We start from the raw sequence: 24,215 nt of genomic DNA, 5'->3' as shown, positions 1-24,215 counted from the left end.
ATCTCTAAAAAGACTTATATTTAGGAACGAATGGAGTACATGTTAATCTTCTGTGTATTCACTAGTAAAAAAAGGGCATTTTGTCCCGGTTCGTAAGGGCCTTCTGTCCCGGTTTCGGAACCGGGACTAAAAGGTCGTTACTAATGCCCTTGGCCTTTAGTCCCGGTTCTTACACGAACCGAGACAGATGGGCCTCCACGTGGCCGGTGCGGCGAGCCCGGGCAGGGGGGCCTTTAGTCCCGGTTGGTGACACCAACCGGGACCGAAAGGCATCCACGCGTCAGCATTTCAGGTGATGGTTTTTTTAAAGGGGGGTTTAGGGGGTTTTGGGGGGGGGGGTTAATTTAGGTGTTTCATATATTGTGTTAGCTAGCTAATGAATAGAGAGAAGTGTCCTCTCTTATCTCCGTGCTTGGTCAACGCTGCATACTATATGTATAGAGAGGACTAGACACGCTAGCTAGTAAGCAAATGAAGGAAACAGAAGATCGCCATGAACATATGCATACAAAGAGAAGTGATATCGACCACCTCCCCTTTTCTGAGAGATTGATCGAACAACAAGTTCTCGTATATCTATCCGACGCTACTGGCTACATATATACAATATAATTATCTCTTACAATATAATCTCCTAATTAAAATTCAACTCATTAGGGTTCACATGGTATTCTCCGTCTTTAGCGATCACGTGGTCAAGAAAGAATGCCGCCAATTCCTCTTGAATTCCTCGCATGCGATCTGCTGGTAGGAGTTCATTCCGCATCCGATATATCTAATTTGAAGAAGGGGTCAATACATATATATGAATAAATGAAAATGAACACAAATGATGGTAATAAAATAAAATTGTGAATATTATTATTTACGCACGTCATATTGTTTGTCAGAGTAGCCCCGCTCACAGGTCACGTGGCGGATGGACTCGCAAATGTAGTATCCACAGTAATCATTCCCTTGTTCCTGCCACAACCACTTTACAAGAAATAGAGGTCAATCAAACTGATAGTTAGCAAGCATGCTAAATGGTATTGATGAAACTAGCGCTTGAATCACTAGGAGATGCGTGGAACATGCTACTATAGTACTTACTTTTGGGTGTCTAAATTGCAGCTTCTTCGGCAGTCCTGGAGTTTTTGCGGTGAATTTTTTCCAAACCCTGTCAGACAAATAAAACAATTACTTGATATTAGGAAATGAACAAAGTTGCCGATATGGTGCGATAATGATCGATTTAACTTACTTCTCTAGAATTTCAGTCATGTCCGCATACTCGTTGGGATCTTTTCATCTCGAGTCTAAGACGGTTACTAGTCCCTGCTCAAGCTTAATCTCTAGGAGAATATAGTGAAAGCTGTGCACGCATGCATAACTCATCAATTACATTACTATAACCTTGACTAATAAGGGAAAGCGAATGTGCACAAGACAATAACACTCACTGGAATTCGTCACTACAAGAAATAAGCTCATTTATGACCCCCAAAAATGATGGCGGTTGAATTGGTCATAGATCTATGACTAAAATTTACAAAAAGGTCATGAGGTTTCTAAAAGGGTCCAAACCCTAGAAATTTTTGACCATCTCTATCAAGAAAGTCATAATCGCATTGCACAAAATGGTCACTGGCATGGGTAGCTCTATTTATGCCCGCATTGTAGGTCCTCCATGACAAAACTAAGAAGGTCATAGGCTTATTTAGAGGTGACTGCGCAGACAACTCAAAAGTTGCGCCTATGTGGCTTGTATAGGTGTCGACAAGGCCACAAAGTATAAATGCGTTGATAGGTTGGAATTTATATTTTCTTAATTGCCCTCAATATTTTTGGGCACTCTTTCGTACCCAAATCATTGCCTCATGAAAACATTTAGCTCTATTTTCCTATTAAATCATCCTTAGAAAAATTCCAAAGTTTCTATTCAGCTAGAAGCTTTGTGAAGGAAGTACTAGCTACGCATCTCCTAATGATCAGATTTTTTGCCAGATATTCTATATGCCCAAATCTCAGCTCTCCGCAAAATTTGGTCTCCATCTAACAATACATCTAAGCTCACAGTCCAATCTTTGTTTCTGGTAATATTTTTAGTTTGTGAAGCAACTATATTTTATATTCCTTTATAATTGCTGAAATTTTACCAGGGCATGACACTACCCACAGAACCTCCCTCCACCAAATTTTAGCTCATTTTAATGTAACCAATCTGCCTCATTATTTTTCCCAATTTTCAGTTCACTTGAGAGCAATGTGAAGGAAGTAGCATTTTTATTTATCCATATGGTATGCAATTTGTATAGTTCTTTCATATGCCCAGCTTATCATCCTCATCAAAATTGCAAATCAATCCAATCACCTATGTGAGCCCAACTTAAATTTCTATTTATTTGGTTCAATTTTTCAACAAATATAATGTAGGTCCTTCACAAAAAAAACTCATTTTGGTAACTGAAAAAATGGAAAATAAATTTTCCGTTCAAAGAAAATGAAACTTTCTTAGGCCATATTGTTTTCCGTTCCAAGATGCACCCTTGTGCAAAATAAGATGTTATTTGAACAAACTATGTCATGAATGTTGCCATAACAGTAGTTATTTGCCTTGAAATAATGAATCTTCATACATGATAACTCTTTTCAGAGAACACTTTTTTAATACATTTGTCGTATTCCATTTACAAAAAAACTCATGATATTATAGGTTCTTTACAAAAAACTCATTTTGACCACTCAAAAAATGAAAAATGCAAAAAATATATGGTAGGTCCAATTCTTTTTTGCTATAGATTGTGGTGGATCTTTTTGTTATCTTACTTGTTTGTTCTATAGTCTTTCGTATTCAAGAGACGTATTCAATATTAGGAGTAATTAATATATGCATTTTTTAACACTATTCTCTTAAAAATAACTTATGCAATATATGCTGATCCATTAGGCCCATATAGTGGAGTATATATACCAATGCTATTCTCAAACCCTAAAACAAACGTCGCCCCACACAAAAACCAATTGTAGCTCGCGGCCGCCGCCGCCGCCCCGTCTCTCTCTTTCTACCTCAACTCCGAGCGCCTCTGGCCTCAGATCCGGCGGCCGGTTGGGAGGATGAAGTAAGCCAGCTATTGAGCTGGTCCTAGATCCACGATGGTAGCATCCTCTAGAGTCGACCTCGTCCACGGCGACATCGGCGACTCCCCGTCCACAATGTTTTGACTTCGATGCTGGGAGTGCGTCCACCTTGACGTCATTTGCAGCAAGGATGGGGGCGCTCCTACCTCATGTGGCGATTCCGGGGCGTGCCCAAGGGGTGGTTGATTCGGCCGTAGTGCCGGAGGACGACACGGATGAAGGTACGGACCTCCATTAGATCCTGCCCGACTCCATCCGCTAGTTGCCAGCCTAGAAGCCATACGACAACATCTCCCTTCTGCTAAGGTTTGTATAACAATAGATCTTCGTGGGTATAGTATTTTTGGGTCGGCATGCGTGTGTATACAGGGAGGCGTGTTAGTCCCTGTTAATGCCGATGCTGCTACTGTATGATCAATTCTACCCTTGTCTGAGTGCGAATGTGACCTAGCAGGGGCAACCGTTCCCGTTCCAGCCTGGTGTGAGTGCGAGTTTTTCATATACTCACATTTTCAGTTTTAAGAAAACCATGATTTACTTATCCAAGTATTTGTTATGTCCAACAAACATAGTTTTAGGTAAATACGTCCTTCTACATTGACTGAAAATGATTAGCAGAAACTGGTTTGTCAAAAACTATGTATCCATACAACCCCTCGAAGTATTGCCCCTGTCCATTATTGTTATTTCCTTCTACATTGACTGCTACCGCCCACTGAAACTCCGCTGTGCAGGCATGCTGTGTTTTTTATTTTGTGTTTGAAACTAGAGAATAATCAGATTGTTGCTGTGAAAAGGGGTAGTGTTAGGATGGAATCTCTGAATTGGACCAGGTTCATCAACCTGATAACATACTCAGTGTGTATCAATATATTTGGTGTAAATCTAGTTCTCTGCTATACAGTATAAGTGCATCAGATCGTTACCTTTTTCTAGCTAATTTAGTTGGTTTTGTAGATTGCATGACCTATTATTTTTATTATTTCTATATCCGTAACTATTTTCATTATCCAACGTATTAATCCTTGTGTTATCAAGTATATGATTCATTGTATCCTGAGAAGTACTATTTTCTTGTTGGATGTAGTGTTGGTGCTTTTTGTGATATGATTGCCTCGTTGACGCCTTCCTCCGGTGTGGCCTTGTCGTGCTTCCTCACAGGTGGCGGAGTCTATGTACAGCAGCAGCATCAACGATTCGACTACCCGACGCAGAGGGCGCCTATGGACGCCCATCAGAAGGTGACGCAGTAGACCACACAAGGTCCCTGCTGCTGGCAATGGCTCTCTGCAGGTAGCTCCTCCCTCTCCCCATGCCCACTCACTTGCTAATTTCCTTTAGCGACAAATTGTTGCTGCAAGTGCCATTGGAAGGTGTCTTTCCTGTAATGTGTGTCTTTCCAGGTAGCTCCTACCATGCAAGTTTTCAAATACTTTTATTTTATATTGAAAAGTGTAAATATGTTGAAGAAAAATCTGCTAATTATCTGTCGACCCGCTATGTGGCTACATGCGTAAATTGCATATGCACATACATCCATATTGCTTTTATGCATAGCCTATAATGTGTGTCTTTCCTGCAGGAATAGACAAGCACACGAGAAGACGCTCTCAGCTAGCAGCAAAGCAAATGCAATATGGTCATCACACTACTCTAAATATGTTCTTTATTCATGTTTTCCTGCCACTATATTGTCTACTTTTTCAAGGAAGATGGGCATATATCAACTTCATTCTACATGTCCTATAGACACAGGAAATCTCTTAAATTTAATATAAAAGGAGATACTCAACCAGAGGCTAATTAGTAATCATCACATGAAATAAAAATAATACCACATATCCAAGCGTAAATCCTTTATAAGTTGTTTTGTTTAGTTAAAACGTAAATTGGATTGCCGCCTCATGTTGATGGCATTGCCTCCAAAATTTTCATAAGGTCTCCTTTTAGTATTATTCAAAATAAATATTTCACCATCTATCTGTTGAGTCATTTCTATCGAAGCCTAACAAGTTTTCATGTTTTTCTTTCAACAACAAAAATGACAAATTAATGGATGAAATTACATTAATTTACTTAGTCACTCGTATGTATTTGTGTTTTCCCATGTTCCAAGTTACTTTCATGTTCCAAGTTACTTTCATGGCTTTGGTAGCGTGTTCCAATATATTGACATATCTTTCGATTGTTGGTTGCAAGAAAAATCTTATATAAAAGCTTAGTACACGGGTTGCACTATGGATAATATTTTATATAACATACATGTAAAATATAAAGTGAAAAAGATAAAAAAAATTATAAAACTAGATCGTGCGAATGCATGGGTTGGCGACTATATAGTTAATAGTAGTTTGTATATGCTTATTAATAGTTTGTAATAAAACAAATTTGGATGTAGATCTATTTATACCTGTTATTCAGATTTAGTTCTTGCTTTTCAATGTTCAATTTTCCGTTTAAGCAAATTAATTCTAAAAAAGTTGGACTGAATTAACAGTTATGTTTTTTTTGACATGGTTGAAAATCGCATGAATTTGTCCAATTTTTATTTGGTATTTAGTTGATGTATGTTTAGGCGTAGGTATACATAATCTAGCATGGCTTTGAGTTGATGTATGTTTAGGTGTAGGTATACGTAATCTAGCATCTTAATTAAATTTCGGCCTTTTATTGTTGAAATGTTGTGTTGTATGTTTCGTGTTGCACATTATAATTGCTCTTACATTTTCTCTTACTGTAATAGGTCAACACAATCCATTGTCACTACTGCTTTACAAACCTTGTTAACTACATTTTCATCTGAGTATGTTTTACTTGCATCAGTGTGAACTTACTTTTTGTTCAATATCCAACTGTTTTGACTGGTTTGAGCATGTGAGGTGTTCTAATGGATATATGTTCTTTTGGCATAGATGACACCACTCCCAAGTACTCGAAGGCCCATTATGATGTTCTAATTGTTAAGGAAGTCTCTTCATACCTCAAGAAGATTGGACGTGTACAAGATTGATGCTATTTGTGTGCATGTTGGTCATGTTGAGACCAAGTCATCAAGCCCGTAGTTGAGGGACGATGTTATTGTATTTTCGGTGATACAATACAATTGTAAATTATTTCAGTTTTGTGTGTAAATAATTGGTTTTAACTGAACATGCTTTTCTGCACTCAAACCATGCAAAATAAGGCCAAGAACTAATTCAATTAGACTATGTAAACCAAATTATTGGTCGGAATAGATTATGGACATTATTTGACCAAATAAATGCGCCGAACAGATAATGGCTGTAAAAATAAATGGGGTTTAACCATATAACTGGGTCGAAATGAATATGGCCTTAAAAATTAATGGGCCAAAATATTAGGCCTGGCCCATGTAGAATCGATCAAGGAATATCCATGCCATATCAGATTACATGTCACCACAAGCGACACCTCAACATGCCATGTCATATCCTATGTGGTTCACCTGTGCCACGTCATCTTGCCATGTAAGATCCTACGTGGTTTAGGCACATGGCCATGACCAAAATTTTGGTCATACATTTAACGACCAAAGCATTTTCGTCATAGATCTAATGACCAAAATATTATAAAGGTCAAGTTTCTACATTCTTGACGGCCAACTGTTGACCTCCTATATTTGGTCATAACATGGTCATAAAACAATAACAGTGACCTTCCAGTGACCAAAATGGAGCGTCATGATTGCACGAATTTCTTGTAGTGCGTAAGGGAAGAGTATTATAGCTTTGTTTTGATTCAATACAAACGATTGTAACAGGTTGGCCTCGGTATCTTTGGCCTGAGATTTAATCATAAATGCATCTACGAGATTTGTGTTAATGAACCCAATACCACCGATTTGTCTTTTCTTCAATTCGACGATCTTCAATCTGCATATAATATAGTGAGGATAATTAAAAATACATGCAATGAAAGAGCTGACCTATATATAGAGACTTAATGACAGAAGTAGTACTACTTACAGACAGTAGCAAGTGATCATTAATTTATCGAGGGCCTTTAGATTGAAAAACGGGAAGAACTCCTCAAATGGAACCATCAACAGTTCAAGTCCAACGAGGTCATGCTCCTTTCTAACTCCTAGCGTCAAAATATTACTCCCCCAGACTCTTTGCAAGTTTTCATGTACCAATCATGGAATCTTCGCAACATCGTTGTTAGAGATCTTTCATCTTTGACGAGAGGCTTCCCGTACACGTATTTGTGTTTGTACACCTCCAATAAATCAAAATGTGCATCATCGGGCAGGTAATCTGCAGGATTGGTACCGGGCAACAAGATCCCCGGATGATTAGCGACGATATCGCTAGACACCTTGAGTGAGGGGAACGATTCGTTCGCTTGTTCACCGAGCTGGGCAACTTTTTTCCCAGCTCGTCGTTCTGCTAACCTTTGATCACTCACAGTACTTCCCGACCGCTGCGCTTCGATAAATGACTTTGTAATAATGCGCTCATAGTTGCCTTTCATCGGAGACTTTGGTGATTTCTTCAGGGCAGCCAGAGTATGCTTTGCTTTTACCGGATCTATCTTCTCCTCCGGAGGTGGATGTTTTTTTGCTTTCACCCCTTCAAAGAAGTTCTTCACTTCGGCTTCCACGATCTTCTCGTTTTTCTCCGGGCTCCTCTCGTATGGTAACTTCTCTAGAGGCTTCAGAGAAGGACCGTATTTGTATTGCCTGCCTCTGGCTGTACTGCTACACGTCGGAGCAGACGGAGCGGCTGCGACTGTCTTTCCTTTCTTACCAGGCGGAGGAGAAGGACTACGCGCCGGAGGAGCCGGAGCGGCGGCGGGTCTCTTGAGCCCTTGTTGACGAGGCAGAGAAGGAGGAGGCAGCTCGCTGCTCGGGCGCGTCGGCGCAGGCGGAGAAGGAGGCAGAGTGCTGTCACACGTCGGAGAAGGAGGCTGAGTGCCCTGATCACTCGCCGAAGGAGGCGGACGAGGAGGCGGGCCCTGACTCGCCGGAGGAGGAGGAGGAGGCGGAAGCGTCCAGTTCGGAAGGTGGATGAGCTCCTTCCGCCATAGGCATGGAGTCTTCAGAGAAGAACCCAGCCGAATCTCCCCTTCACCCATAGGGTGGTCAAGCTCAAGGTCCTGAAATCCTTCCGTTATTTGATCCACCATCACCCTAGCATATCCTTCTGGAATCGGCTGGCCGTGGTAGGTTGAGCCAGGTTCATTAGGTATAACAGAGCCAACAGCCACCTTGACTTTGAATGTCATCCATTGCGTCATAAGGTAGCAATGTTGAGACTCTGTGATAGCATCCACGGGGTAGCACGTGAAGACAGGCTCCAGCTGCTGAGTCTGCTCGGTGGAAGCCTCGCTGCTTCTCCGCTGAGATGGCGGAGTAGCTTTAGGGGAAGCTTCGGCAGGTCGTTTGGTGCGTTCTGCTTCTCGTTCCTCTAGCCCTTGTACCCTTTCGTGCAGCGCCTGCAGTTGGTTATGCTTCGCTTTCTTCCTCCTCTCCTGGGTTTTGTAACCCCGTGCGTCCGGAAACCCAACCTTCCACGAAAGGGAGCCTGGCGTGCCTCGTGTCCGTCCAGGGTGCTCAGGATTCCCGAGGGCCATTGTGAGCTCGTCATTCTCTCTGTCTGGAATGAACGCCCCTTCCTGTGCTGCGGCGATATAGTGCTGAAGGTTCCTGACGAGTATTCGCAGTTGCTCTTCCGTCCAAACGCACTCCCCTGATACATGGTCCAAGGTTCCGCCAACCCCGAAGAACCAAGTCCGGCAACGGTCTGGCCATCTCAATGTCTCTGGTTCGACCCCTTTAGCAATCAGGTCATTCTCAGCCTTGTCCCACAGAGGTTGGGCTTTGAGGTAACCACCTGACCCCGTGCGATGGTGATGCTTCTTCTTCGCAGCATTTTTCTTGTTTGTCGCTGACATCTTCTTACTCTTTTCCGATGTCTTGTGGGCCACAGATGCGGGCCATTGATCTCTGATCTTCTCAAACCGGTCCGTGAATTCTGGTGTCTCTTCTTTGTCGACAAACGTTTCAGCTCATTCTTCCACCTCCTGAATAGTTCTACCATCTTCTTAAGAGCATGAGACTTGATCAATTCCTCTTTAACTGGCTTCTCTGTATCCTCCTCTGGCGGTAGGGTGAAATTTTCCTTAAGCGTTGTCCAAAGATCTTCTTTCTGTTTATCGGAGACATAAGACGTCGGCACCTCAGGGTCTTCCTTCTTTGGCTTTAACCATTGCTGGATACTGATCGGGATCTTGTCCCTAACAAGAACCCCGCACTGAGCACGAAATGCATCCCTTGTCCGGATGGGTTCAATCGGCTTGCCATCGCACACGATTGCTGTGATCTCAAACCTTTCATCCGAGCGCAACTTTTTCTTCGGGCCTCGTTTCTTTACTGAAGTTGAGGTCGATCCGGAGGGCTAGAGAAAAAAGAAGAAAGACGAGAGTTATTTAATATGTGTACATATGAAAACAAGGAATGCATCAATTAACTAGTCAGCACGGGCTTAACTAATATATATATACCTCGCCGGACTCGGTTCGGTCAACGGAGCCGTCATGAACACCCTCTTCTTCACCCGGTCCTTCCATATCATCATGAACGCCCTCTTCTTCACCCGGTCCTTCCAGATCATCATGAACATAGCCCTCTTCTTCACCCGGTCCTTCCAGACCATCGCACTACAAGGAATATGCTAATACACGCCGCTATTTTTTCGTCGCTACATCGTCACGGTTTTTAATTTACGACGATCTCACGACGAAAAACCAAGCGTCAAAAACGGAGCGTCACAAATGAACAGCAGCGACGTTTTGATCAAAATCGTCGTAACTTTTACGACGATTCCTGGATTGTCGTAACCTTTATGACGATCTTAAATCGTCGTTGACAATCAAACCCAGTCCTACGTGGCAGTCCTACGTGATTAAAATACGACGAAATCAAAACGTCATGGCTGAAATCAGCCCAACCCATTTCAATTGATCACATGGGTTGGTTTTATTTTTTGGGGCTTTTTCTTATTGGGCTTCTTTTTGGGCCTTAGCCTATTTACAACCAGTTTTGTATTTTTTTTTGAATTGTTTTTGTCATTATAATTTGGGTCGTGGCCTTTTAATGCCCAAATACGTTTGGTCCAATTCAGTTTTGGCCTTTTTATATTTTTGGTTTCGTTTCTATTTGTTATGCCTTTTCAGCCCAATTATTTGTCCAGTATTAAATCCAACACTATTTCATATTCAAATCAAGAAAACTCAAGTCAAATTAAAATCACCCATCATATAACATCACATAATACATCTCCCAGATTTACATAACACAATAACTCATCTCATGAATACATTTCCTTACATAATATAGCAAAAACGGACAAAATTGCACAACAAGACAATGACACATCTGCTAAGAATGGAGTTCATTCCACTCTCCTGTGAGACATAGGTTCAGAAATTTTTATGTTGTGTTGATTTGAATGTCCCAAGTAGGCATCATCGACATCTTCTCATCACTTCCCTAGCAATAGAAAAAGAGACAAAACAAAAAACATTAGACCGTAATGAACAGCTAATTTCATATGTATTTGCTCACGTTTATCCTGTCTTTGCCAAATCTAGATATTTGTGAATTTGCTTTCATCTAAAAGAAAGCTATAACAGCATGGCATATACACCAAGAGTTCAAGGGGTCATTGTATGATGGGATACCTGTATAAATGAAGGGCGGATACAAGTTGAGTATGCATATGTTACTTCTGTTCTACTAGAAGAAGAAAAAAAGGAAAACTTTTAGATGGAGAAAGGATATCATCTGTTACTCACCATACTCCATGGGGTCATTACAGCGTCGTGTCACTGGCAATACTTGTCTTGAGTGCCTTCTACCCGTCCTTTAAAAATGCAAACACTGTTTTCCCGTGCTTTTTGAGTAGGAAACAGAGGCAGTGTTAAGTAGGACAGTGAGAGGATAACAAAGTGATTGATTGAATATCACTAAATGATAATAGTAACAAATAAATAACTACTCCCCCCGTACATATGCATTATATTTTTGTACAGAGGTAGTACTACTGAGACATCAAGTGTATGCTATGTAGGCATCCTATAAAATGGATAGAATCAAACACCACCAAACCAGAAACCAACAAAGCCACTATTGGGGAGACTTCAAGTCCCACTAGTCTTCAGTTCTAGATAATTGATTGAAAATCGAGACATAAGGTCAGTTTTTCCATTCTTCATGTCAAGAACCAGGTTCATTTATTTCTATTATCCTTCCCCTTTCCCTACAGCAAAATACTAGTACTACTGTTATTTATGTGCGTTCCAATTCAATTGGGAGATTTGGTAGGCGCTCACATTCAACTAACTAGAGACGGCTCGGTTCAGGCAACCACCATATGTGCTCCCTCTAGAGATTAATCTCTAAAACCATGTAATACTTAAACCTTTTAAGTAATAAAGCACCCCTTTTTTGAAAAAAAAATGTATTAATTCATTGGAAATATAAGTTTTGTTTAGCAAACGGATCCTCTACCCTAGTTTTGTTTAGCAACAAAAATGTATTAATTCATTAGAAATAATTCTTATATTGTTATGGAATGATGACCTAGTTATGGAATGTGCAAATTCTTATATTCGAGGCAGCAAAATATGGACAGTATCAGAGGCTCCTCTATCCTCAAAATCAGTTAGAGTGTCCTTACTAAAATTTAATGGTTTCTCATATTCTTATTGTTTGCCGATAGTAAGAAATTGTCCTTTAGAAACCTCTACATATCTGGTAGTGAACATGTCAGATAGATTTCTGAAATTCTGAATAGCTAGATTACAATGCTGACATACACATCATATTTGCCCGATTAAACTCGGTACTCAAATACTAGAGCTGTACTACTTGCAGGGGATTTTCAGACAGAGTTTATCGGTAAAGGCATATATAAAAATATCTACGTATGACTTATGCTTCACTAACTGGAAGCCATGCTTTCATTGAAGGATCTGGAAGCTAGAGTGTAGCTTCCTAGGACATATAGAGACCTATTTCACTGCCGTGTTGTAGATTTGTTTGTTGTACTGTACCATTCTTTACCCCTTTTATCTATTCTTCTAACTTTTTAGCCGATGCAGACATGTCTTCCATGAACTGCACCAATGCATGCACATACATCCGAGTTCATATTCATGTACAAGCGCATGTTCATTCTAGACAGAGACAAGAAATGTGTGTGTGTGTGTGTGTGACTCGAGATATATATAGTTGACTGAAATGTGTGTGTGTGTGTGTGTGTGTGTGACTCGAGATATATATAGTTCACTGAAACTGTATGGGCTTCTGTATGAAACTGTGGTTGTTTATCTACCTGCAGTTTTGCTGTCTTTTATTCGGCAAAATACAACCACTGCCATACCGATGCACGATACTCTCTATGTCCAGCATGGTGCAGTCGTCGGTGACGGAATCCGATCCCTTGGTGTCGTTCCAGAAATCAAGATCAGAGACCTTTGCGGCAAAATCATCGGTGAGGTAGATAGTAGTTGAGCTGAAGCTCCACGTCACGACGGGTGGATTCAGCTTGTGCATTTGCTCGAGGCAGTACGCTATCCCCATCGATATTCTAAGTCGGGCCATCCAGTCCAAGTTCTCAGCTTCTCTAACTGCAACATAATCAAAAGCATTATCAAATACTGCAATTGTTGAAGTGGTGTCTGAACATTATAGGAATCATTCTGTTGACAGAGAGAAAACTAAAAGGATATATTATGTACACACTTACCATGGAGATGCTCGAAAAGAGTCCCATTTGGTGCATATTCAAACACCACAGCTCTGGTGAAAGGATTTTCTTCTTCACAGTAGCCAAGCAGGTTTATAAAGTTCTTGTGGCCCACTTTCGATAAACTTGAGATACGAGACCACAGCCATTTCAGTTAATGTGTATTTCGCAAAAGAAAAAAGTGTGCATATAAGGAGGTTAATGGCAGATTACCTTTTTCCTGTACTAAGATTCACATGCTTTTGACCAAACATTCATAGATGATATTAAACTTGACACAACTGCTATTTCAACTCCGCTTGATAATGTTCCCTTATACAACATGCAGTTAGCCGTAGAATCAATTATATTGCTGAAATCCTCGGAGGCTGCCTCCAGCTCTGATCGTTTCAGCGAAGGCACACCTGGAAGAATGATTGATCATGTGTTAATGTGCAACCAAAGAACAAAATATATGATAACAGATATGCACACATACAATGAAGGATACCTGTCATGAAGGCTCGCTGCAGTTGCCCGCTTAGCCATGTTACCCAAGGCCTCACAGTACCGACTTTCTTCGCCCGGCAGTACACAACAAATGTCGTAGTCATGACAAGGAAGGCCGCACCACCTGCCGTGTCCAAACCGTAGGCTCTCCAGGAATGCTTATGCACAACATGGGCTGGGGAATCAACCCGAGGATCATGGCTTGGCTGTGGAGCAGAAGGCACAGGCCTGGCCTTTGTGGAGGGGCTAGCGATGGCGATGGTGATGCCTCAGGCGGAGCGATGAACGGCGAGGGCGATGGTGCTCCTGCGCGATGCCTTCCCTTCTTGTGGTCAGGAGCTCGAGTCGGCGGCAGAAGAGATGGTGGGAAGTGTATCCGTAGTAGCCTTCTCGGATGCGAATTCCTGATGTTTGAACAGCACATGAAGCAAAACGAAGAAAAATATCAACTTGAGTAAGAAACACATTGACATCATAAGTAAATTCCACTCATGGTGACATTTGCAGATGTAACAACAACTATTCAGCTAACCCTGTTGATGTTTATGCCGAGCTGTATGTTATGCTATTATCACAAAACAGAGAACAGTGCAAGCTCGTATTTGTTAACCCGTTTCAGATGCTGGCATGATTGATTACTCTACTACGAGAAGAGAGATGTTAACCCGTTTCAGATGCTGGCACATGGCACTGACTAATGTATCCACAGATCAAACCACGCATCACACAGCCAAACACATGCAAAGGTAAATCACATAGCAGGAAACTCCGTAAATAAATACAAAGACTTGCAAGGACCAGTACAAATTACAGACCACATCTGTCACGGGCGCAGCGACGACGTGTCGCCGCTCTTCTTCAGTGCTAGTATCTACTAAAACTACAACTCGATGCAGAAGCGAGAGGGAGGGAGTGTTCACGGTGTCGCGTGCTTGCATGTCGTGGTCCATGGAATCCGGCGAGCTTCTACCCGGCCGGCGCTCCGGCGGGCGGCGCGTCGAGGGTGCGGCGGCGAGGGTCTCCTCGGCGGCCGCGTCGGCCCATGGTGGTTCCGAGGCCTCCGTTGAGCTTGAGCACCACGAGCTTGTCGAGCAGGGCCTTCATGGCGTCGAGATCTGCAGCACACACACGATCCAGCGTTCAGTTTCCACACCCACACACACAAACAGACTGAAAATTCGAGACGAATCCGAATCGAGGACAGGAAGAAGCATTTCAGACGAGATGATACCTTCGGGAGGGGGCGCGAGGGTGTCATAGGGCACCACGACCTCATCGGTGGGGGTCTGGATCTTGCTCCACTCGATCTACTCCGCCACACCGCTGTAGGACGCACAACACATCACAACACAACCATCAGAAACCACCCACCCACGCGCGAGAGAGCAACAGCATAGACGCGACGAGATCATGGAGGCCGGGAAGATTCGCATTATCACCTAAGGTAGCGGGAGACGAGGCTGATGAACCCGGTCTTCTCGTTATCGCTGCATCACCACCGACAAAACAGAGCAGAAAAAAGTTGAGCGGAAGCGGACTCGGCGCCTACTGGCCACTAGATCCGGTGGAGGGAGGCAAGGGGGGTCGGGGCGGGGCACCTGATCTCGTCGAGCTTGGCGACGGCGTCGCGGAGGCCATCGATCGGGAGAGAGGACTAGATCGGGAGGGAGGCGGGGACAAGGAGGAGGTGGCGGCGGCGAGTAGATGGGGACGAGGGAGAAAGGGTGCGATGGGGGAGGGGTCTGAGCTAGGGTTTGGCTGCGGGTGGGTTATCTTTTTTCCATGTTTTTTTCTTGTAGATACATGGATGGATGGATGTGAGATGGTGAGCTGGATGGATGGATGGGCGCCATGTCATCGATCTGTGGAAAGAGTTCTGATTGGTTCGAAATATCAGTGATTTAAAATAGTTCCGAAGTACTTAAAATAGAGGAATTTTGTGAAGTATCTATTAAAAAAATTTGCAAAGGGCATCACACAAAATTTCACTAGTGTTAGATCACATTTGACGGATGAGTACCAATTTGTATGCATTTCTCATCTTTCTAGCTATTTTTAATTATTTTCCGAGTGGCAAAAATGAGTTTTTTTAAGAACCTACCAATATTTGTTGCAAAATTGGACTCCATCAATTTTCTAAAATACTAGTACATATTTAATATACAATTGACCAAATAGTTGGGTGTCAAAAGCTTTTATTCACCTCTCGTGAAAAACAAAACTTTCTGCCGATTCAACTGGAAGCAGGTCAAATTTTATTTCGTGGAGTTAAGTTATATGGTTAGTTTTATTTCGTGGTAAATTTTCATCAACTATAAAGCAATATAAAATGTAGTTTCTTCATAAACTGAAAATATTACCAAAAACAAAGATTGGATGCTGAGCTCAAATGGATTGTTAAATGGGGCTGAAATTTGGTGGAGAGCTATGGTTTTGGCATATAGAAGATATGGAAAAAATTCAACTCATCACGATATTCCTAGCTAGTAATTCCTTCACAAAGCTGTCAGCTAAACACAAATTTTGGAAATTTGCTGAGAAAGATTTACTAGGCAAATGATTACGTAAGTTTTCATGAGGCAATGATTTGGATAGGAAAAAAATGAAAAAAAGAGTGCACGACAATTTTGAGGGCAATCAAAAAAATGGAAATAGCACTTCCTTCACAAAGTGCTATTCTGAACATAATAGGAGAATGAATATTGCTCAATTATTTTTGAACAATGAAAGGAAGGGTTTTCACATATTTGAGCAATATATGATCCAAACTATTTATGATAATTTTTGGAATGATAGAATAGTAGGTTTCTTCACAAACTAGGCCGGTTTGACGCGTGACATAGAATGGACCCACGAGTAACATGTCAACATAGTTAGAACATGTTACGACATTTTTATAATTGTCGTAAAATTTATGACGATCTCATCTTATGCAGTTACGACATTTTTGACTCACATCGTCGTAATTTATATGCAGATTTGATCCCCTCAAACGGTTTACGACAATCTCGGATGAAATCGTCATAGATTTATGACGAATTCATCAACGACGTCTTAAAAACGTCGTGTATGAGCATATTTCTTGTAGCGTCGGTGTCTCTGAGAAACGATGCAATGACACCACTTCCTTGTGCGATTATCTCCCCCAACATCGCTTCTTCCTCTTCGTCTCGGGAGTGATCCATAGTTTCTGCAAATATTTACAACATGTCAATTATTATTCTAACATGGTACGGATGGATATATATTAGTGGCAAACGTAGAACTAGCTAGCTAATCACAATAAGGAATCATGTTAGTGGCCTCGACGGTGCTTCTCTAGGGTTTGGGGTGGCCTAGACAACGCTTCAAGGGTTTGGGGTGGCCTCGATGACAACGCTCTTTTAACTTGGTAAATTTGGGTGGCCTCGAGAGAGTTTGTCGGGTAGGGGCGCGGCGGGAGGGGGTAGGAGACCAACATCGTTTTTTCTCTAGGGTTTGGGTGTCCTCGAGAGTTTTGGTCGAGCGAGAGGGCCGAGGGGGTGCTCCCGTGGTATAATTTATCACGGTCGAGAGTGGGTATATATATCGACCGCCCCTCATGTCGAAGTTATCCGGGAGGGGGTTATATCGACAACGACGCGACAGACATATACTGTTGGGGAACGTCGCATGGGAAACAAAAATTTTCCTACGCGCACGAAGACCTATCATGGTGATGTCCATCTACGAGAGGGGATGTGTGATCTACGTACCCTTGTAGACCGTACAGCAGAAGCGTTAGTGAACGCGGTTGATGTAGTGGAACGTCCTCACGTCCCTCGATCCGCCCCGCGAACCATCCCGCGATCAGTCCTACGATCTAGTGCCGAACGGACGGCACCTCCGCATTCAGCACACGTACAGCTCGACGATGATCTCGGCCTTCTTGGTCTAGCAAGAGAGACGGAGAGGTAGAAGAGTTCTCCGGCAGCGTGACGGCGCTCCGGAGGTTGATGATGATCTTGTCTCAGCAGGGCTCCGCCCGAGCTCCGCAGAAACGCGATCTAGAGGAAAAACCGTGGAGGTATGTGGTCGGGCTGCCGTGGAAAAGTCGTCTCAAATCAGCCCCAATACCTCCGTATATATAGGTGGGAGGGAGGGAACCTTGCCTTGGGGCTCAAGGAGCCCCAAGGGGGTCGGCCGAGTCCAAGTGGGGAAGGCTCCCCCCCCAAACCGAGTTGGACTTGGTTTGGTGGGTGGAAAAGTCGTCTCAAATCAGCCCTAAAACCTCCGTATATATAGGGGGAAGAGGGGGAGCCTTGCCTTGGGGTCCAAGGACCCCTAAGGGTTTCGGCCAAGCCAAGGGGGAAGGTCTCCCCTTCCAAACCGAATCCAACTTGGTTTGGAAGGTGGAGTCCTTCTTCCCTTTCCCACCTCCTCCTTTTTTTTTCTTTTCTCTTTGATTTTCTTCCTATGGCGCATAGGGCCTTCTTGGGCTGTCCCACCAGCCCACTAAGGGCTGGTGTGCCACCCCCAAGGCCTATGGGCTTCCCCGGAGTGGGTTGCCCCCCCCGGTGAACTCCCGGAACCCATTCGTCATTCCCGGCACATTCCCGGTAACTCCAAAAACCTTCCGGTAATCAAATGAGGTCATCCTATATATCAATCTTCGTTTCTGGACCATTCCGGAAACCCTCGTGACGTCCGCGATCTCATCCGGGACTCCGAACAACATTCGGTAACCAACCATATAACTCAAATACGCATAAAACAACGTCGAACCTTAAGTGTGCAGACCCTGCGGGTTCGAGAACTATGTAGACATGACCCGAGAGACTCCTCGGTCAATATCCAATAGCGGGACCTGGATGCCCATATTGGATCATACATATTCTATGAAGATCTTATCGTTTGAACCTCAGTGCCAAGGATTCATATAATCCCGTATGTCATTCCCTTTGTCCTTCGGTATGTTACTTGCCCGAGATTCGATCGTCAGTATCCGCATACCTATTTCAATCTCGTTTACCGGCAAGTCTCTTGACTCGTTCCGTAATACAAGATCCCGCAACTTACACTAAGTCACATTGCTTGCAAGGCTTGTGTGTGATGTTGTATTACCGAGTGGGCCCCGAGATACCTCTCCGTCACACGGAGTGACAAATCCCAGTCTCGATCCATACTAACTCAACGAACACCTTCGAAGATACCTGTAGAGCATCTTTATAGTCAGCCAGTTACGTTGCGACGTTTGATACAAACAAAGTATTCCTCCGGTGTTAGTGAGTTATATGATCTCATGGTCATAGGAACAAATACTTGACACGCAGAAAACAGTAGCAACAAAATGACACGATCAACATGCTACGTCTATTAGTTTGGGTCTAGTCCATCACGTGATTCTCCTAATGACGTGATCCAGTTATCAAGCAACAACACCTTGTTCATAATCAGAAGACACTGACTATCTTTGATCAACTGGCTAGCCAACTAGAGGCTTGCTAGGGACAATGTTTTGTCTATGTATCCACACATGTAAATGAGTCTTCATTCAATACAATTATAGCATGGATAATAAACGATTATCTTGATAGAGGAATTATAATAATAACTACATTTATCATTGCCTCTAGGGCATAATTCCAACAGTCTCCCACTTGCACTAGAGTCAATAATCTAGTCCTCACATCATCATGCGAATTACATTGTAATAAATCTAACACCCATACAGTTCTGGTGTTGATAATGCTTTGCCCGTGGAAGAGGTTTAGTCAGCGGGTCTGCTACATTCAGATCCGTGTGCACTTTGCATATATTTACGTCCCCTCCATCGACGTAGTCGCGGATGAGGTTGAAGCGTCGTTTGATTTGTCTGGACTTCTTGTGAAACCGTGGTTCCTTTGCTAAGGCAATGGCACCCGTGTTGTCACAGAACAAGGTTATTGGATTCAGTGCGCTTGGCACCACTCCAAGATCCGTCATGAATTGCTTCATCCAGACACCCTCCTTAGCCGCCTCCGAGGCAGCCATGTACTCCGCTTCACATGTAGAATCTGCTACGACGCTTTGCTTGGAACTGCACAAGCTTACCGCACCCCCATTAAGAATAAATACGTATCCGGTTTGCGACTTAGAGTCGTCCGGATCTGTGTCAAAGCTTGCATCGACGTAACCTTTTACGGCGAGCTCTTCGTCACCTCCATACACGAGAAACATCTCCTTAGTCCTTTTCAGGTACTTCAGGATATTCTTGACCGCCGTCCAGTGATCCACTCCTGGATTACTCTGGAACCTACCTGCCATACTTATGGCCAGGCTAACGTCCGGTCTAGTGCACAGCATTGCATACATGATAGAACCTATGGCTGAAGCATAGGGGACGGTGCGCATATGCTCTCTATCCTCATCAGTTGCTGGGCACTGAGTCTTACTCAATCTCGTACCTTGTAAAACTGGCAAGAACCCTTTCTTGGACTGTTCCATTTTGAACCTCTTCAAAACTTTATCAAGGTATGTGCTCTGTGAAAGTCCTATCAGGCGTTTTGATTTATCCCTGTAGATCTTAATGCCTAGAATGTAAGCAGCTTCTCCTAGGTCCTTCATAGAGAAACTTTTATTCAAGTAATCCTTTATGCTCTCCAAAAACTCTACGTTGTTTCCAATCAGCAATATGTCATCCACATATAATATTAGAAACGCCACAGAGCTCCCACTCACTTTCTTGTAAATACAAGATTCTCCAACCACTTGTATAAACCCAAATGCTTTGATCACCTCATCAAAGCGTTTGTTCCAACTCCAAGATGCTTGCACCAGTCCATAAATGGATCGCTGGAGCTTGCACACCTTGTTAGCGTTCTTAAGATCGACAAAACCTTCGGGTCACATCATATACAACTCTTCCTTAAGGAAACCGTTAAGGAACACCGTTTTGACATCCATCTGCCAGATTTCAGAATCGAAAAATGCAGCTATTGCTAACATGATTCTGACGGACTTAAGCATCGCTACGGGTGAGAATGTCTCATTATAGTCAACAACTTGAACTTGTGAAAAAAACCCTTTGCCACAAGTCGAGCTTTATAAACGGTCACATTGCCGTCAGCGTCTGTCTTCCTCTTAAAAATCCATTTGTTCTGAATAGCCTTGCGGCCCTCAGGTAGTACTTCCAAAGTCCACACTTTGTTCTCATACATGGATCCTATCTCAGACTTCATGGCTTCTAGCCATTTGTTGGAATCTGGGCCCACCATTGCTTCTTCATAATTTGCAGGTTCATTGTTGTCTAACAACATGATTGACAAGACGGGATTACCGTACCACTCTGGAGCAGCACGTGGTCTCGTCGACCTGCGTGGTTCGACAGAAACTTGAACCGGAGTTTCATGATCATCATCATTAACTTCCTCCTCAACCGGCGTCGCAACGACAGAGGTTTCCCCTTGCCCTGCGCCACCATCCAGAGGGATGAGAGGTTCGAGAACCTCGTCAAGTTCTATCTTCCTCCCACTCCATTCTCTCGAGAGAAACTCCTTCTTGAGAAAAGCTCCGTTTTTAGCAACAAACACTTTGCCCTCGGATTTGAGATAGAAGGTGTACCCAACTGTCTCTTTTGGGTAACCTATGAAGATGCACTTTTCCGCTTTGGGTTCCATCTTTTCAGGCTGAAGCTTTTTGACATAAGCATCACATCCCCAAACTTTAAGAAACGACAACTTTGGCCTTTTGCCATACCACAGTTCGTATGGTGTCGTCTCAACGGATTTTGACGGTGCCCTATTTAAAGTGAATGCAGCTGTTTCTAATGCATAACCCCAAAACGATAACGGCAAATCGGTAAGAGACATCATAGATCGCACCATCTCTAATAAAGTACGATTACGATGTTCGGACACACCATTACGTTGTGGTGTTCCAGGCGGTGTCAACTGTGAAACAATTCCACATTGTCCTAAGTGAGCACCAAACTCGAAACTCAGATATTCACCCCCACGATCAGACCGTAGGAACTTGATCTTCTTGTTACGATGATTTTCAACTTCACTCTGAAATTGCTTGAACTTTTTAAATGTTTCAGACTTGTGCTTCATTAAGTAGACATAACCATATCTACTCAAATCGTCAGTGAAGGTGAGAAAATAACGATATCCGCCGCGTGCCTCTATGCTCATCGGACCACACACATCGGTATGTATGATTTCCAACAAGTCACTTGCACGCTCCATTGTTCCGGAGAACGGAGTTTTAGTCATCTTGCCCATGAGGCATGGTTCGCACGTGTCAAGTGAATCAAAGTCAAGTGACTCCAAAAGTCCATCGGCATGGAGTTTCTTCATGCGCTTTACACCAATATGACCTAAGCGGCAGTGCCACAAAAATATGGCGCTATCATTGTTAACTCTAACTCTTTTGGTCTCAATGTTATGTATGTGTGTATCGCTATCAAGATTCAATATGAACAATCCTCTCACATTGGGTGCATGACCATAAAAGATGTTACTCATAGAAATAGAACAACCATTATTCTCTGACTTAAAAGAGTAACCGTCTCGCAATAAACAAGATCCAGATATAATGTTCATGCTCAACGCAGGCACTAAATAACAATGATTCAAGTTCATAACTAATCCTGATGGTAACTGAAGTGAAACTGTGCCGACGGCGATTGCATCAACCTTGGAACCATTTCCTACGCGCATCGTCACTTCATCTTTCGCCAGCCTTCGTCTATTCCGCAGTTCCTGTTTCGAGTTGCAAATATGAGCAACAGAACCGGTATCGAATACCCAGGCACTACTACAAGAGCCGGTTAAGTACACATCAATAACATGTATATCGAATAAACCTGTTTTTTCTTTCGCCGCCTTCTTATCAGCTAGATACTTGGGCAATTGCGCTTCCAGTGACCCATACCCTTGCAATAGTAACACTCTGTTTCAGGCTTAGGTCCAGCTTTGGGTTTCTTCATTGGATTGGCAACAAGATTGCCGCTCTTCTTTGATTTACCCTTCTTTCCTTTGCCATTTCTCTTGAAACTAGTGGTCTTATTCACCATCAACACTTGATGTTCTTTACGGAGTTCACACTCTGCGACTTTCAGTATCGCAAACAACTCGCCGGGTGACTTGTTCATCCCTTGCATGTTGTAGTTCAACACAAAGCCTTTATAGCTTGGTGGCAGTGATTGAAGGATTCTGTCACTGATAGCCTCTTGCGGGAGTTCAATCCCCAGCTCAGCTAGACGGTTTGAGTACCCAGACATTTTGAGCACATGTTCACTGGCAGACGAGTTCTCCTCCATCTTGCAAGTATAGAATTTATCGGAGGTCTCATACCTCTCGATCCGGGAGTTCTTCTGAAAGATAAACTTCAACTCCTGGAACATCTCAAATGCTCCATGACGCTCAAAGCGACGTTGAAGTCCCGGTTCTAAGCCATACAAGACTGCACATTGAACTACTGCGTAGTCCTCCTTACGTGCTAACCAAGCGTTCTTAACATCCTGATCAGCCGTAGCGGGTGGTTCATCTCCTAGCGCAGCATTAAGGACATAATCCTTCTTCCCAGCTTGTAAGATTAGCTTAAGATTACGAGCCCAGTCTACAAAGTTGCTTCCATCATCTTTCAACTTAGCTTTCTCTAGGAACGTATTAAAATTCAGGATGACTGTCGCGTGAGCCATGATCTACAACACAAATATATTCAAAGTGGACTTAGACTATGTTCAAGATAATTAGAGTTTAACTTAATCAAATTATTTGCTAAACTCCCACTCAAAAAGTACATCTCTCTAGTCATTTGAGTGGTTCATGATCCACTTACACTAGCTCAAGTCCGATCATCACGTGAGTTGAGTATAGTTTTAGTGGTAAGCATCCCTATGCTAATCATATCATCTATATGATTCATGATCGACCTTTCGGTCTCATGTGTTCCGAGGCCGTGTCTGCACATGCTAGGCTCGTCAAGCTTAACCCGAGTGTTCCGCGTGCGCAACTGTTTTGCACCCGTTGTATGTGAACGTTGAGTCTATCACACCCGATCATCACGTGGTGTCTCGAAACGACGAACTATAGCAACGGTGCACAATCGAGGAGAACACAATTTCATCTTGAAATTTTAGTGAGACATCACCTCATAATGCTACCGTCGTTCTAAGCAAAATAAGGTGCATAAAAGGATTAACATCACATGCAATTCATAAGTGACATGATATGGCCATCATCACGTGCTCCTTGATCTCCATCACCAAAGCACCGGCACGATCTTCTTGTCACCGGCGCCACACCATGATCTCCATCAACGTGTCGCCATCGGGGTTGTCGTGCTACTCATGCTATTACTACTAAAGCTACATCCTAGCAAAATAGTAAACGCATCTGCAAGCACAAACATTAGTATAAAGACAACCATGGCTCCTGCCGGTTGCCGTACCATCGACGTGCAAGTCGATATTATCTATTAAAACATGATCATCTCATACATCCAATATATCACATCACATCGTTGGCCATATCACATCACAAGCATACCCTCCAAAAACAAGTTAGACGTCCTCTAATTTTGTTGTTGCATATTTTTACGTGGTGACCATGGGTATCTAGTAGGATCGCATCTTACTTACGCAAACACCACAACGGAGATATATGAGTTGCTATTTAACCTTGTCCAAGGACCTCCTCGGTCAAATCCGATTCAACTAAAGTTGGAGAAACTGACACCCGCCAGTCATCTTTGAGCAATGGAGTTACTCGTAGCGATGAAACCAGTCTCTCGTAAGCGTACGAGTAATGTCGGTCCGAGCCGCTTCGATCCAACAATACCGCGGAATCAAGAAAAGACTAAGGAGGGCAGCAAAACGCACATCACCGC

At 43.1% G+C, this 24,215-nt stretch overlaps 1 pseudogene; it reads right to left on the bottom strand.

Annotated features, from left to right (window-relative positions):
- Positions 1-12,475: 12,475 nt before the first annotated feature.
- On the bottom strand, positions 12,476-13,806 carry LOC123405847 (annotated as a pseudogene).
- Between the last annotated feature and the right edge of the window lie 10,409 nt (positions 13,807-24,215).

Source organism: Hordeum vulgare, chromosome 6H (genome assembly GCF_904849725.1).
Source record: "Hordeum vulgare subsp. vulgare chromosome 6H, MorexV3_pseudomolecules_assembly, whole genome shotgun sequence".
Classification (NCBI taxonomy): Eukaryota; Viridiplantae; Streptophyta; class Magnoliopsida; order Poales; family Poaceae; genus Hordeum; species Hordeum vulgare.
Note: the sequence above shows the minus strand (reverse complement) of the source record. Positions and strands in the feature narration are given on the sequence as shown.